Genomic DNA, 6,012 nt, shown 5'->3' on the forward strand with positions numbered 1-6,012 from the left:
AATCTCACGAGCCGTTTCCCTTAAAAAACTCCTCATCATGCAAGTCTCCAGAGCTTCCCTGGGCAATGCGTTCTTGAACTGTCCCTGGCTCCCCAGAAACGTGGAACACTGGGAAACACTGGTCTTTTCTGCACAGCTGAAATAAAACATCTTGAGGACATTTTAAAAAGATAAGTTTTGGCGATTTTTTTGTTCGCTCTGCGCAGACAATACAAGCGTTGTCAGCCAAAATGGATCCCTTTTCCCACCAGCCACCCAGCTGAGCTATTGTCAATTTCATAGTTGTGTCTGCCATTTTGTGTGCTGTTGCAGAGATTCCCTTGGCTCTACCATTTGGTGAAGGTTTCCCACTGAGGTTTCCTTGGCTTTCAAGAAATCTGTGTGCAATTTCACTGAAAAAGTACATGAATAAAGTTTGTTTTGCCTGGTGGTCTTGCGCACGTGTCGTTTATCTTTTCTTTTTTGTTTTGAGGCGTAAGTCTGCGAAGCTATGACAACATGAATATGCACATATTACAGATTCTTGCATTGTGTCATGGTAGCTTTGCAGACATATCCCTCAACACAGAAAAAAAGGGGGAAATGGCATGTGTGCAAGATCGTCAGGCAAAACAAACTTTATTCATGTACTTTTTACAGCGGAATCACATGCAGATGAGCTGCAAGCAGAGAACCCTCCATGGGAAACCTTCACCAAATAGTGGAGGCAGGAGAATCTCTGCAGCAGTGCACAAAATGGCAGCGAAAATGAAAGTAAGAGCTGGGCGGAATAAAGCATCTCCGTCACAAAGCAAGCAGAAGATGTCAACCCATTTTCAGGAAAACAAGATTGATAGTTTAGCAATTTTCATAAAACCCGGGTTGAGAGAAATCAAATGTCTTAAAGACATTTGGGAGGGAAGAGATGTGAATTCTCTCCCAAAATGCTTTTTAGAATGTCCTGAAGATGTTGTATTTCTGCTGTGCAGAAATGACCACTGATTGATGCACAGTTCACAATACCATATGTGCTGCTTGAAGCAGTTCTCTGAATCTCTGATGGATGGGTATTCTCCTTCAATTTTAGGGCTGTGCACTATAATTTGGGCTCAGAATGCCAGTCTGTTGGAATCAATTCATTTCAGTCCAAGGTACAATGTTAAGAGACATTGTCTGGGTCCAATTGGATGAAGGAAGGGACAGTGAAGAATTCAATACCGTGATGTCAAAATGCCACCCATTAACAGATCTCATTGATAACACAGATGAATTAAAACTAATTATTATTCCTCCTTCCATAACCTGCACATATTTTAATCTATGAATCTTTGTCTTTATAAATATTGTATTAATCGGTTTAGAAAGTCTACAACATTTTTTTAATTTCAATGATTTTTTCTGTATCTAAATAAAAAAAAGGTTTTTATATGGTAAGCACATAAAACTTTCTGGCATGTAGGAAAGCCAAATGAAGACGTTCCAACCATTTCTTTGTATGTAAAGAAATGTACAGCTTACTCCTTTGAAAGGTATTTTGGAGAAATGAAACTAATTCTTTCTTCCCTCACTTTTTATTGGTGCTGAAAGGAATTAATGGATGATGCAAATGATATAATAAAAATTTGTGCTCACATTACTTCTTATTTGGAGTAAACTTCTGAAAGCTTCAAGGTCACGCTAGGCCTCAATTTGCTTTAGGGTTACCAATGTCAAAGTGGTTCCAGGGGTACTCTTGGAATTATAATGATCTCCAGAATACGCAGAGTCATTCTTCTGGAGGAGAGACTCTATGATGTACCATAGAATTTGGGTTGCCAATCCTGGTATAGATGGGAACATAGGGGGGGGGCACTTCCCCAGAAGTGACATCAATCCTCTTCAGAGATTACTGGAAACTCTATTGTAAACCACAGAGTTTTTGGTGATCCCTAGAGAAGTGCAGTGTCACTGTGATGGCACTCCGTTGGGTCCAAAATCCATTTTCTTTGCTTGAAAAATAATCACACTGCTGCTCTGGGGGACTGGCAAGTCTTCTTCCAGGTGGGGAATATCTCCATGAGAGGACTGGCAACCCTACATACAATAGGTTGCAAACTTGGCAGCTGCAAATACTGGGGGCTTGAAAAAGCAGCATAATGTATGTAGCAACATCATCCAAATGTGACATCACAGCTACCCTGTGATGCAGTAGAAATTAGTATTCTTCCTCTCTCAGGTACCTCAGATATATACGTCGTCAGCCCCTGCATTTGGCAAGCTGCATAAAGCCTCTGGATTGCTCAGGCCTGATGTGTCTCTCATATTTTTCTAGGGATGTCAGCCTCCAGGTGGGACCTGGGGAATGCCTGGAATTACAGCATCTCCCAGAAAGGGAGGGCAAAGGGGTGGGAGTGGGGCTTATGGGGAATTGGCAAGGAGAAAGAGTGGAGAGCCAGGGACAGTGGGTAGCCAGGGACAGAGGCGGAGCGAGGGGAAACTCTGCCTGGGGCGCCGCCCACCACGCCACACCCCCTCTGCAGCCTGGCCATGCCTCCACTGCTGCTCCGCCCAGGGTGTCGCGCCCCACCCTGTCCCATTGACACTACGCCTCTGGCCAGGGATGATGCGGTGCTGCCAAAAGCAGGTAGCTGGAGGCCATAACTGGGGCAGGAGTCCTCTGAGGAAGGACCAGCCCACGTCTAAGGCCATAGGAAGGGCCTGTCAGCCATGGCAGAAGGGGGAGAGCGAGCAGCAGACCCAGAATAGCAACAGGTATGTCTATAGTGTATCGTGGTAGCTCTACTACTGTTCTTTAAAACATTGACAAAACAACCACTAGTAAGAAGAACAGGGAGGAATTGGTACTCAATGTGTGCATGGGTGGTGGGGGGGTAGGAGGAGGAGAGGCATGGAAAGGTACACCATCCCACTCATACTCTTCCCAAACCTGATCTTTCAGGAACAATCATATCAAAGCAGAGTCAGAATGTGGGCAACCAGATGATATCATAGGGAAACAACACCCCTCAGCTGCTGCCAAGGGAGCATGGGAAGCATGTTTATGCAGAAGCAACCATGGCACTTGCCATGTTCGGAAGGAACGTACCTCTGAATACCAGTACCAGAGGTGGGAGCAACCACAGAGATAAGTTTGAGCCTCCATGCCCTGCTTAAAGGCCTTTCGGGGCATCAGGGGTGGCCGCCCCATCTCCTCCCTCCACTAGGGTGGATGAGCCATGTTCAGATGCCGGGCCTCCTCCCCCTCCTCCTTTGCATGCCACCCTTCACTCCCATCCCTCCCCTTCCCTTGCATGCCACCCCTCCCCCTCCCTCACCTCCCTCCGCTAGGGTGGGTGGGCCATATCCAGATGCTGGGCCCCCTCCCCTCCCTCCCCTTCATCCCTTGCATGCCATCCCTCCCTCCCTCCCCTCCCTTCCCTTACTCCCCTGCCCTTGCATGCCACCCCTATGTGGATTAGGATGCCAGTTTTAGTGGATTATTGGCCTGATCCAATAGGACTGTTGAGATGCTTCTGCAAATTGCATTTGGGGTCTGGCTTCAAGCCAACCATTTGCAGCTCCTGCAACTAATGGCAGGAATTCTAGATTGGACCATTTACACTCTGGATCTGGGCTGGGCTATAGCTGCTTCTCATTCACTTAATTGTTGCTAGGAGAGCATCAGTTGGTTCTGCCGAGTTTCTCATCTGCCCCAGTGTCCTTGAGTCACTTCAGCATCGGTATAACAACACTCGGTGATGCGAGGCAGCTGCTGAAATGAATAGAAGCCCCCTCCCCATCCTCCAGACCAGAGGATTGTGCCCATGTTGGGGGTGTAGATTTTTTTACTTTCCCCCAGTATCCCTAGTGGGAATCTATGGCAAAGCTAGAATTTGAGCTTCATCCGAATTCTTACATGAGAACCCGTCTCCTCTCTTCAAGACGAATAACCTTCTACTAGGCTGACTCACCCCTTTGTTGAGCTAAAAATCTGGCCGCCTCTGGTTAGCCATTAACCAAGTTAGTATAGATTGAGAAGTGCTCCAGGCTACCAAGTCAGCTGAAATCCATCGAACAAGCTCAGTGGAGTTGGGTTTGTATTGACTGCGGCTCACACACCAAAGCCAAAAGGTTTCGACTGTCTCCACCTTCTCGTGAGCTGCTGATACAAAGTCTCAGGTGAAAACCAAGTCCAAAACCCAGTCTTGCTTCTCCCTTTAGAGCAAAAGGAAATCAATAAAACCCAGACTAATAAGACTGAGTACAGTACATGTATTTCTTTTAATGAGCTTATATATACACCCACATGCATACACTGATCTTTTGAGACAAGATATTGGGTTGGAGCCAGATTATATTTTCCAGTGGCAGAATGGAATTGTTCTGCCTTTCTCTCTCCCATGACAGCCCACTAATTCCATGAAAGGGTGCTACTGGGGTGTAGGGAAACCTGGGAATTAAATGTTGGGGGATCTGAGGTGAGATGGTGGAAATTAGTGCAGCTTGCCCTTTGAGTCTGGATCCTACCCATTGTCTCCTCCCTAGCTTCTGGTTTTAGCATTGCTGTCTAAAGCTTCCTGTTTTGGGTAGGACGAACCTTGGACAGGAAAGCATTCACTTAAGTGTGACAGGCTCACATAATTTCTTTCAAAAACCCCAGCTCCAGTGGATTCTTCTTTCCAGACCCCACTTCAAAAGCTTCTTTCACCTCCTTTATTCTATCTTTTCCCAGCTCCTCTCTCTTTCACAACATTCAGATTCTTTGGACAGTGCAAAAATAGTCCCACAAGTCGTGCTTGGATGACAGCTTGACCAACTGTCCAGAATTGAAAATCCAAGAGCTGTTCAAATAACTTGCTCTGCCAGTTTTTTTCATACTCCAGTTAGGCTTACAACGTTCGTACAACCAACCACATGGTTCTGTTCCACTAAAGCAGGGGTCTGCAACCTGTGGCTCTCCAGATGTTCATGGACTACAATTCCTATCAGCCCCTGCCAGCATGGCAATTGCAGTCCGTGAACATCTGGAGAGCCACAGGTTGCAGACCCCTGTTCTAAAGGGACTGTTTTCTGCAGTTAGGAGTCTTCCCCCTTCATGCAAGAGGCTCTGCCCATTAGAGGGAACTACCTCTACTAGTGGAATACAGCCATGCCAGCCTTCTTCCAAGCAACAGCCATGCATGTTGCACACAATGAAAAGGAAAGGAAAATATGCACATCGAGGATTGACTCACACGTGGTGTCAAGTCACAGCTGACTTACAGCAACCCAGTAGGGTTTTCAGTGCAAGAGACTAACAGAGATGGAGTGCCACTTTCTGCCTCTACACAATGACCCTGATATTCCACAGTGGTCTCCCATTCAAATACTAACCACAGCTGACCCTACTTAGTTTCTGAGATCTAACAAGAACAGGCCAGCATAAGCTGTCCATGTCTATTTATTTTGAAGACATTTATTTATTTATAAGACATTTTTATCCTGTTTCTCCACAAGAAACCTATGAATAAAACCTCTCTGATTCCAGTCAAGGTCAGAAGTGTTCCCAGATGTTGTTAAGGGTGAGGCTTTGGCACCCTCTAGTGGCATTCTAAAGGAAGGACTCCCTCTGCTTCAAACGTGTCTCAACTGAAGTCACAGCAGTGGCAGAAGATACTTGATAACTCCTCCGTTAGAGCCACAGTTTGCTTGGTAATCACAAGACTCCTTGAACAATGGAATTACATGAAATAAAACCGGCAGCTTCAGCATGACCCAGGAAGAGAAAGCAAGCCAATCAGGTTGGCAAAGGCACCTCTCGCACAGCAACATGCTACAATATGCGCTCTCTGGCCCTTTGGCTCATATCAGATATGTTCAAATACCTCTCAATGAGGCTGCATGTCTGTGGAAGGAGAGGTGGTGAGCTGCTGATATAAGAGCTTCTAGCACAGACAACAGGAGATGACCCTAACATGAGCTATGGTCTGTAACGATAATAAATAATAAATTTTAGGAGGGGGGGAGTATGATGGATGTGGAGTTCACCTGCTTAAAGAATGTGGGGTGCACCTG

This window comes from Sphaerodactylus townsendi, linkage group LG14 (assembly GCF_021028975.2).
Source record: "Sphaerodactylus townsendi isolate TG3544 linkage group LG14, MPM_Stown_v2.3, whole genome shotgun sequence".
Lineage (NCBI taxonomy): Eukaryota > Metazoa > Chordata > Lepidosauria > Squamata > Sphaerodactylidae > Sphaerodactylus > Sphaerodactylus townsendi.